Source organism: Elephantulus edwardii, unplaced genomic scaffold (assembly GCF_000299155.1).
Source record: "Elephantulus edwardii isolate Elephantulus edwardi_28Jun2011 unplaced genomic scaffold, EleEdw1.0 scaffold00328, whole genome shotgun sequence".
NCBI classification, from domain to species: domain Eukaryota; kingdom Metazoa; phylum Chordata; class Mammalia; order Macroscelidea; family Macroscelididae; genus Elephantulus; species Elephantulus edwardii.
In genome coordinates this window covers 442399-453667 of record NW_006400078.1, presented here as the reverse complement: position 1 = coordinate 453667, position 11269 = coordinate 442399, and positions in this window count along the sequence as shown.

Sequence of the window (11269 nt, the reverse complement as noted above, 5' to 3'; positions counted from 1 at the left end):
CTTGGCACCAGCAGTCAGGAAATCAAAAGGCAAATTGCATTGGGAAAATTTGCTGTCAGAGACCTCTCCAGAGTATTGAGGAGTAATACTTCAGTCTAGAGACTAAGGTGCATGTGATCCAGGCCATGGTCTTTGCAATTACTTGCTATGCTTCAGGGAGCTGGGCAATGACTAAGGAGGATAGAAGAGGAATTGATGCCTTCAAGCTGTGGTGCTGGATAAGAGTCTTGAACATACCATGGACTTCCAAGAAAACAAACAAGTTTGTCTTGCAGAGGGTGAAACCAAGTTCCTCCTTGGAGTCTAGAAGTTTGAAGCTCTGTTTCACATACTTTGGGCACAGGGCCAGAAGGGACAAGTCCTTGGAGGAGGAAGACCCCAGATGAGATGGATTTAATACAGTAACTGGAGCAATGGGGGTTGTTGGTGTGTCAGAATAGGTGAGACTGGCTCAGGACAGGGCAGGCTTCAGAGCTGCTGTACACAGGGTTGCTATGTGTCTCAGGTGACTCGACCGCACTTAACAACAATATGCACATGGTCCTTACTCAGGGGATACAAGACACAGGACCGAACTGACTACATCTGGGAAAGAGATGGTGGAAAAGCTCGAAAGCAGCAGTCAGGACAGGATCAGGCACGGGTGAGATCTGTGGACACAGGCTGCTTGGTCTGGGACTGACTGAAGGACGGGCAATCTCCTCTTGTGTGATTAGTTGCCTCTCAAAATCTGCTGGAGGGTCAGCTATGGGTCAGTTCCAACTTGAAGACACACAACAAAAACAAAAGGTAACCTAATTCCTGTTTCATCAAATCAAGGCTGCTGTGACCTAATCAAGGGTTTAGGTGCATTCTAACCCGATCCCCTTACAAGTCAAAGACTGACTACATCTCTGATCCTTCGTAGGGGATGCCTGCATCATTACACAACTGCCTCTGATTGCCTCGTTACCACTACAGAGGGAAGATGCACAACACAAAGGGTCATTACATTATGCTGAGAATCATGCCCTAGCCAAGTTGTTGTTGTTATGTGCAGTCGAGTCTCTTGCGACTCATAGCGACCCTGTGTACAACAGCCCTAAATCCTGCTCTGTCCTGTGCCAATCGCACTGTCTCCAACACACCCATCCCGATTACCTCAGTCACTGAATCAATCCACCTCATAGAGGGCTTTCCCCTCCTGCACTGTCCCTCTACCCTACCAAGCATGATGTCCCTCTCCAAGGACCCGTCCCTCCTTACAACACGTCCAAAGTATGTTAGACAGAGCCTCAGAATCCTTGCCTCTGAGGAGCAGCCTGGTTTAACCCTTTCCAGGATGAATCTGTTTGTTTTCTTAGCAGTCCATGGTACATTCAATACCCTTCTCCAGCACCATAGCTCAAAGGCATCAATTCTCCTTCTATCCTCCCTAGTCATTGTCCAACTCTCTGATGCATAACAAGTGATTGTAAAGACCATAGCCTGTATCAGATGCACCTTGTTGTTGTTGTTAAGTGCCGTCGAGTTGCAGGCGACTCATAGCAACCCTATGAAGGAGAGTCCTTGACGCTTGGGTGCCTTTCATCCTCTCTCCAAGTTCATAGGGTTTCCAGAGGCAAGTTATTATGGAAGTGGACACCACTCCTCCTTCCACGCCTGTTCAATCGGGGAGATCCAACCCACTCTCAGTCCACATTGGGTAACCAACCATTAACGCATTTGACACATCCGTGTCACAGTGTTCAGCCTCACAGCAACCACAAGTTACTGCAGGACGGCAACTTGTACACCAGGGCTATACGACCTAGAGGAATGTCTGAACAAAAACAATGAAAGACTGCTTTTCGGCTTGAAGCCGCTGCTGCCTTCAACCCAAGGCCAAGTGTGGCTTCCCTGGCTCCTGGAGGCAGAGTCGCCTTTCTCCAGAGACCGCCACAACACAACACAACTCCCACATACACAGCACCATCCTCTCTGGCCAAAGGATCACAGCCCCAGGTATGGAGACAGGACACATCCCTCGTGTACGCCCTTCCCAATTCTGAACCATCCAGTGTCTCCCTGCTCTGTTCTGATGACTGCCTCTTGGTCCAAGTATAGGTTTCACATTAGCACGATTAAATGTTCTGGGATTCCCACTCTTCTCAGAGTCAGCCACAGTTTGTTATGGTCCACACAGTCAAACGCCTTTGCATAGTCAATGAGACACAGATAGACATTCCTCTGGCATTCCCTACTTTCAGCTTAGATCCATCTAACATCAACAATCAGAGCCAAAGAAGAGGAAATAGAAGATTTCTACCAACTTTTACAGTCATATATCGATCGAACATGCAATCAAGATGCATTGATAATTATGGGTGACTGGAATGCAAAAGTTAGGAACAGAGAAGAAGATTCAGTAGTTGGAAAACATGGACTCAGTGACAGAAATGGAGCTGGAGAGAGAATGATTGAATTTTGCACAATCAGTGACTTATTCATTGTAAATACATTTTTAAGAGACATAAACACAGGTTATATACATGGATTTCACCTAGCCAAGTAGACACACATATTTTTGGAACACAAGTCAATCCAAGACCCCATCCACCTATCTCTTTGTCCATCCATCTATCTGCCACTTTGCCTCCCATCCACTCATCCGTACACATACACACACATCTGTTCTGCTCATCCATCTACTCACTCTGGCATTTGGGCATGTAAACATCATTCATTCAGCTCTGTGCTAATCTGTCAATTCAAGCCCACTGCAGTCAAGTCCGTTCTGACTCCCAGCGAGCCTCCATTAGGTTTCTGAGGCTGCACCTTTAAGAAAGGAGACTGCGAGACTGCCTGTCTTTCTCCTTTGGAGAGAGTGGAAGGTTCAAAACTCCCTCTCACTGGCAGCCCGGCCTGTCATACGCGATGCCGTCAGAGCGTCACACGTCCATGCTGGATGTGGGAAAGCAAACTTAAGTGACCAGAACTCAGTCCAAGAGGAGAGATAGGTTTTGTGTTCAACCAACTGGCAAATGCCCTTGTAGGCACACATGGACCTGAGCGTGTCCAGTGGTGAGAAGGAAGTCTGCCCAGTAGGGAAGCCTAGAGAGCTGCCTCTGAGGAGGGGGCGGCAGTAAGTACACAGAGTGGCCATCTGAGCAGAGGCCCCAGTGTGGGCAGATAGAAAAGATCCTGAGGGATCTGCAAGGGCTGAGCCACCTCCAGACCCCATCACTGAGAGCTGCCAAGGTTGGGAAGGTCCCCAGCACTCCTCCTTCCACCACGGCCGTGCTGCCCAGGACTCTGCTCAGCCAGGCTATAGCACTGACTGACCCGGAAGAGCCAGTGTCGGCACCGCCTGTCTCCTGCCCACCTCTTCTGTGCCCACAGGTGAGTGTGGGTGAAGTGGGGTGGCTGAAGGCTGTGCCGTGTTGGTGATGGACTTCAGGCAAGAGCTCCAGGAAGCTGCTTTTCTTGGTGAGGTGATGATTACCAGGACCCAGAAAATGGCCTTGAATCTTAGCAGCAGCAGCTATCAGTGTGGGAACAGTATAAATTCCTGGATGACTGGAGAGGACAGTCACCGAGGTGGGGGGGCAGGGAGACATGAGGCACCAAGGTCAGCTGATAAGGGACAGATGGGACACTAGGAGGAAGCAGCTGCACCCCTTTTTGAAGAATTTGACCCTTTGATCCTTGAAATCACAGCCAAGATGCCTCAACAAGAAATGAGTGACAGCTGAATGGGCCTCTCTTCTGTGACGGTGACTGTGTCTGAGTGTGTGACACCCGAGAACTTAGCACAGGCTGTTGAGAGTCAGGTTGCGTCTACACCACTGGAGGCAGCAGACACAAATCGATCCACTTTCTTCCCCATCTCAGCAGGGTCGGTGATGGCGGGGCTAAATCAAATCTAGCCATCACTTTGGGCCCCACCTGCGCCAGCTGGAGATGTGCGCTGTCCCTTTCCGCTGCCCGCCTTACAACGACCCCGTCTTCTTGCTTCACTCCTGAGTTACAGACTCACGATTAGCAGATTACTTCCTCCAAGGGGGGGCTTATGCAAGGTTTGGGGGGGGGGTCGTGGCTCTCCACACCTTCTCAGTTCCCTTTGCCCTTTGGAGTGGAACCAGCTGCCTTTGCTCCTTTAGGAAGAGGGTGCGGCCCCTACCCTCTCCAGCCCCACCCTGAATTTAGCTTATCTGGGGACATCACCTACATGATTCTCTCCTATGTGACCTCAGCATGACCTGGAACCTCCTGATGGGGAGGACAGGGCCTTGGGAGCACGTGGGGCTCTGGGCAGAGTAGGGGGTGTTGGAGAAGTGAGCTCAGTTGGGAGTGGTCACTTCCTTTTCCCCACAGCCCCCATGATGTCCAGAGAGACGTACTGGGTCCCTCAGCAGACAGGGACGGGATGGGGAGGTTGGGAGTGAGCGGGGGTGTCCTTCAGCAGACACGTCCAGAGATACGCTAAGGCCTCTCAGCATCGCGGTTTATTGCTGGGGTTTGGAGAACAGCTGCGGCAGTGACTTCCCCAGGAGGTACCCCGTCTCCTCGTTCGGCGCCACCCAGGGCAGCAAGCGGCCTCCAGGGTTGAAGTTGTGGTTGTGCAGCAGGAAGAAGAGCGCCTCCTGGGGACAGGACAGTGGCTCAGCCAGTGCTGCTGACTGCCTGGCCCCCCCACCGCCCAGTGTGCTGCCCTAGCACTTGCAACACCGCCTTCTCCTGGAGGGCCCGTGCATCCTCCTGACTCTGCCGGGCTTCCTGGGTTTTCTCCAGGTTCAGGATGGTAGACAGGAAGTCAGGCTGCAACAAAGCATGCTGGGGTCAGAGGCCGGGAGCAGACAGAGAACAGGGATCTGCCCAGGTGGACACCCAAGGCCGTCTGGAGCCCAGCGAGGCTGGGAGGTGGGCCAAGGCCACAATGGTCCAGGTCTGAGGGTCTCACCAGGTTCTGCAGCTTCTCCCCCAGGGCCAGGTTGTCCAGTCTGGCTATGCTCAGCGACTCCCAAACCCTAGGGTTGTAAGAGAGATTGCTAATTCCTACACCTTGTTCAAGCCCTGCTACCCCCCCCTCCCCCAATACATCTGCAGGTGCAGGTGCATAACCTGTCACAGAAACTGGGGCCGTGGTCTACTAAGAGCCCAGGCTCTTTATCCAGGCGAAGTTACAGATGAAGAGGGAATTCTAACAGGGGGTTCGAGACATACTAAAAGCACCTTTTCTTCATCAAGAGAAGGGCAGGCATCTGGGCCAGAAACCCTGAGGTCATTCCCTGGAAGAGGTTGGTCACCAGTGGGATTCCAGCTTGGTGGGAGCATGGACCTGGAACTAGCCTGGCCCAAGCATTGTGGGTCAGGTGGGTAGTGCCCAGGGCTTTGGACACTTGAGGGCAGCCCTGAGAAAGTGGCCTTGCCCCATCCCAGGACATCTGGCATTGTTATTGAGGGGCAAGTGACCAAAGGAAGGTCTGGCCCAAACTACAGAGCCTGGTCTCTGAGGACAGCACCTGCCAAATGCTTGGACAGTGAGAGGTGGGGTCCACTATGAGCACCAATGAAACTAGTATTATAATACAGGTTCGTAGCTCACTGACGCCAAGCTCTGTGACTCGCCCACACACGAGGAGGATGCTGGCACTCAGAGGCGAGGGCCTGCTGTGAACTCCTGTCCAGTACGGAGGTCACCCAGGGAAGAAATGCATGAGGAGGCGAGGGAAGGAGAGGGGTGGGCGGAGGAGGGGAAGGCAGGCTGTGGACCCTGAGCCCCTGACCTTGCTGTGGGCGTCCTGTCACCTTCCTGTTCCCACACAGCCTCACTCACCTCATGCAGACTTGCCGCAAATGTGCGAGCTCTATCGCGGTCCGCTGTGGGCCCCAGTCTTCCTTGTCTAGGAATGGGCACTCTGGAATGTTCCAGTCCCTGTGATGGTGGCCAGGCAGTGAGGGGTAGACTGGAGGATGAGAGACTGGGGTGGGGGGTGAGGTGTTCAGTCCTGTCAGGGCTGCCACTTTGCACAGCCCAGGGCTCAGGGCTGAAGGTCGCAGGCTAATCAGCCATATCTCACACTCATGCGATCTCACAGGCTTGCTTTTTGGGGAAGTAGCCCCCGTCTTCATCCATCTATCCATCCATCCATCCATCCATTGACCTGTCTCTCTCTCACACACACACTTACTCTGCAACTCTGTTGGGCTCTTGGGGTTCAACACCCTTTTGGGGCTTGGCAGCCTCACGGGACTCTGACTGCAGGAGTTCAGTGGGCCTCCAGGGCTCGGGTGTGTTCAGGAGTGTGAACAGGAAACTGACGGGGGGCTCTGGCTGCAGCTCTGGCTTTGGCTCCAAAGGTGGAGGCTTTGGAAGAGAAGGGACAGTGATGGCTGAAGGGCACTCAGCGGGTCCAAGGCCTGCCCATGCCCTGTGTCCCTGCCCACATCGCTGATTGTCAGGGACCCACTCCACACTCTCCCACTCCCTAGCCATGGAGTAAAGCTGGGGTGACAGTGACAGTTGCCCAGGCAGTCCCCAGCCTGGGAACTGCCCTCTGCTCTCCATCCCAGTGAGCCCAGACTCCTTGCAGATGGAAGCTGCAGTTGGCGGGTGGTGTGGGGAGAGGTGGCCAAAATCCCCTTAGGCCCAGCCACCCCGCCTCTGCCTGGGCTTTCAGGGTCCTGTTGCGCCCGGTCACCTCTGCATTCTGCTCCCTGAAGACAGGAGAGCTTGGCAGCTTCTGCTGCTCCTCAGTCGACTGCACGGAGGTCAACTCCAACAAAGGCGCGGTTAAAGTCCTCTGCCTGCCCCTGAGGGCCTAAGAGGACAAAGCATGGGGTAAGCCTAGTACCCTTCAGCCTTAGGGGGTTCCCTGAGGCAGTTTCCAGCCCAAGAGCAATGAGCCAGAGTTCTGGTCACCCACCAGAGTTAGCCAACAAAATACAAGATTCCTAGCCAAAGGTACATCAACTATGCAAGGAATAATTTTCTGGTATGAGTAGGTCCCACAGAACACTGGAAACCCAGACCACACCCACTGCCCTTGAGGTGATCTAAGCCATGCTTACAGGACAGAGCAGCTCTGCCCTGCAGGGTTTCCAGGTGCCAATCTCCACCCACAAGGCCGTAGGATCTCTGTGCTGCTCCCAGGTGAGGCAGCCCCAGATACAAGGCTATTACCATGTCAGTGGGGGTGGGTGGTCAGCCCCACAAACACCGAGATCTGACTATGTATAAGATCCTGCCCTGAACGTTGGGAAGAAACAAAAATCAGTCTCCATTAAGATGACATTGGACTGAGCGTGAAAGCCCTGAGCCCCAATCCTTTGCTGCTGGATCTGGTCAGACTTAGGGTGACCCCCTCCATTGGGTTCAGAAGCTGAGTCTTTATGGGAGAAGGCTGCCCATTTTTCTCCCTTGGAGCAGCTGGTGGATTCAAACTGCTAACCTTGGATACAGTGTGCAAGGCTACATGTCTGAGCTTCACCACCAGTGCTCCCTCATACTACTACCTGTGGCGCTTGTGTGCTGTCGAGTCAGAAACCACTCACAGCTGACCCTCCAGCGGGTTTTCAGGGACAGTACATTACAGGGGAGACGACGGCTCAATCTTTTTCCAGTGAAGCAACTGGTGGATTTGAACTGCATGCTTTGGGCCGGCAGTGGAACTCCTTACCACCAAGCCAGCTACCAGTTGTTATTGTTGTTATGTGCCATCAGGTGGGAACTAACTCTTCAGGGGGCTTTCAGAGGCTGCCCGCCTTTCTCCCATGGAGCAGCTGGTGGAGGAAAACCACCAGACCACCAGAGTCCCTATTACTTAGTGGAACATATTTTCATTCTCCTCTGTCAGGTTCCCACACTACACAGGTCCTACTGTTGTTTTATAGATAAGGAAACAGGGATAGAGAGGCTTCAATGTTCATAGGGTCTCTATGAGTCATACTCGACTAGAAGGCAATCAACAGCAGCTGTTTAGTTTTATAGCTAAGGAAACAGGGATAGAGAAGGTCAGTAACTTGCCTGGGGGTCACACCACCAGTTACGGGCAGTGCCAGGATTCAAACCCTGCAGGTCTTGGGCTCTGTGCCCTTTTCCACTTCTGGGTCACTATACAGGGGCAGGTGGGAAGAAAAGCTGGGCAGAGGTGACACGGAGCCACACCTACCTGCTCAGGATGCCCCTGGTAAGACAAGGGCAGGGCAGAGCACTTGAGGTAGAAAGCAGGCTCCTTTACTTCCAGCGGGTGTGGGCTCGGGTGCAGCTTGGTGCCTGTGGTGGCTCTGTGGGCTCTTGCCTTGGAATCTTGGGTCCAAGCCTTGTCCTGGATTTTCTGCTGGCCCTGCTGAGGGAGTTAAGGTTCTTGGTTTGGACAGTTAGTTGCCAGGGAGCCCACTTCAACTCACTGAGACCCCCCCCCCATGTTCAAGGAGAATTGCTGTAAGGGATCTATTGACTATCGTCCAAAGGGGAGCCGATCACCAGGCCTTTCTTCTGCAGTACCTGTCGATGGTGGGCTCAAATTACCACCTTAGGCCAGCAGTCAAGCATACTGTTTGCGTCACCAAAGGTCCTTGATCTGAGCAGAAAAGTTTATGGGAAGAACTAGGGATCCACAGACTGAAGTTAGAACCTGATTCAAGAGGGCAGGGGGCAGTTGCCAGTGGCCAGAACCACATTAGGTCCACCATGAAATTAGGTTACAGCAGTTGGCTGTCTCCACGCTGGGTGATGGAAGCTTGTGGCACCACAGCTCCTGGACACATGGTGTCATCTCTGTGACCTTTGCCCTCCCATGGACACCTGGTTGGTAGGGCTGACTGGTCTGAGTCCTGGCTGCTGGGGGCAGCAAAAGTGTCGGCCTCTTCCTCTGGAGGAAGGCGGAGTCCTGCTGATTCGCATGGTAAGGAGCTATGACAAAGGACGTTTGATGCCCATCTTTTATGCTATCACGTGGATGCCAGTCACCGGAGTTTTTTTCCATAAGGAATGACAGTCCACATTTCAACTGAAGCAGCTCAATTCTGGCCTCATGTCAGGCTGGCGGGAAGATCCACTCTGCGATCACAAGAGTAGGGAGAAGTTGGAGTCAATGCCGCAGGCCTTAGAGCTGACGAAGGAGCGGGAGAGGCAGAGCTGCTCGCAGCAGGGTGATGACCACGAAGGGGAAGCTGTACAGTCAAGGGCCTGGGAGCTCAGGTGGTGAGCTGTCAGTCACAAGCAGAAAAGGCTGCTCGAGATCAGGTCTGAAGCTCGGGCGAGACTGACATGTTCACACCAGGAAGCAGCTCAAGGAGTTGACTGTCCAAGAGAAGTGGGCTGGAAGGGGGCTCCGGGGATGATCTAGGAGCTCGGCTGTCCAAGGCGAATTCCATCAAGGATCTGGCAGTAACATTCCCTAAGTATGACTGAGGATGGTGGCCACAATCCAGGCTGGACAGGCGGTCACTGGTCACCTCCATGTAAGCAGCCTGAGGGATGCTCACAATCAAAGGAAACAGAACACCTTTAGGACATTCTTCGAAGTTTGACCCTGGAAGGAGGAAGCTATGGCAGTAGCTGGAATAGCTGCAGGCTAAGATGGTTTTGACAATAAACACAGGACTGTTTAGAACCTGTGGGCAAAAGAGCAAGCAAAGGCTGGCCTTGAAGAGGGGGTGGCTTTGCTTTCTGGGTAGTAGATCCTAATGGGCTTGGTAATGCTGGAAAGACCAGACAGCCTGTGTTTTAAAGACCAGGAGGCAAGATGTGCAGATAGTTCAGAGGAAGTTGGCTTGTACTGCCCGCCTCAAGTTGCATGTGTGTTCCTGGACCTCAGATTCAGACCCACCCAATTTTCAAGAATCAGGCAGTGTCACAGACAAGGGACGAGAGGAAGGCCAGCATGAGAGAAACTGAGCAGAACTGACTGCCCAGAGGCAGGTGGTTCCCCGGGCCTGACAGCCTCATCCCTGCCCTCGGCCCAGTAAGAACCACAATCTACAAACAGGCAGAATGTTTTCAATCAGGTTTTTTATTTTAAGCAATCCCAACTTTTCCTCCAGCCCCACATTCTTAGTTCCTCAGAGACAGATTGTGCAGTGAGGACGGGATTCCACCCCATCAGTGGACGCTGCACCTCAGCAGGACGAGTGTGTGGCCCAAGAGCTCCACCCACTGGAGTGAGAACAAAGGGCCCTTGTGGTGGGGATGTCTGTGGGGGGCCCGAGTTCAGCGCCTGACAGAGCATAATGTGCTGGACCCATGACCTGAGACTCCCAGGCCCCACTAGGCCTGTGCTGATGAATTTGTGCACCTCAATTATGCACCCATCTCCCCAGTGTTCCACTGCTCCCACCCTCTCCACTTCTAATTCCAACAACTTGTAAACCCCAAAGTTAGGAAGGCCTGGGCTTCGACGCAGTGGCCGGTGACAGGGCAGCCACGCTGCTGACCAGTTTTGAGAGAAGGGGAGGGAGATGCTCTCAGCACCTTCCCCAGCAGCGTTCTCATCCCACACATTGTCAGGAAGCTAAAAGGAAAACTCCTAGTAAGTTCCACCCCTTTCTAATTAAGTGCAGTGCAGTAAATGTTGATAAGCCCTCCCGTCCTTCCAGGACGGCTCAAGCTTCAAGAACCGAGCAGATGCAGTGTTTGCTAAGAAAAGCGTGTACCTGACAACAGGAGGCACACCTGTCTCAGGCCTGACTAGTGGGGCAGTGGGGTGGGAACACCCAGTCCCGACTCTTCTAGTTGTCCAGGTGAGACCCAGTGAGCTGCAGGTTCCGTGGCCACCATGAGGAAAGGCGACACCACATTTGCATCTACAAGCCATATTAACAGCAGAAAACAGAACTAGATAAACGCAGCTCCCAGTAATCAAGCTTGTGGCCTGAGAACGCAACATGGCTTCCTCTCCTCTAAAACACAGGTTGTGCACACACGGGGCCGGTTTCCTCCTCAAAGTTCAAACTGTCCCCTGACCCAAGGTTCTCTCCTGAGCCATTTGTAGCATCTAAGAGGAATCTCGTGGAAATAGACTCTTTACAGAGCTAAACTATGGCTGGGGACTGAACCCCCAACAGAAGGCTCTGCAGAGAGAACAGGGAGAGCCCATCTGCCCCTCAGAGCTCAGAACAAATGTTCATTTAGGTAGAGGTGCCCTCACCTCCAGCCCCAGCCTGTAAGTCAGATCCTCAGAGGCAGAGGCCAGTGCCCCATTTCCTGATTCATGAGTCCGAGCCCTCAGTGATGGGCTCTAAGCATCTCCCCCAGGAAGTTATGTAGGGGGGGGGGAGCCTGGCCAGGTGTCCCCCCCAAATCATC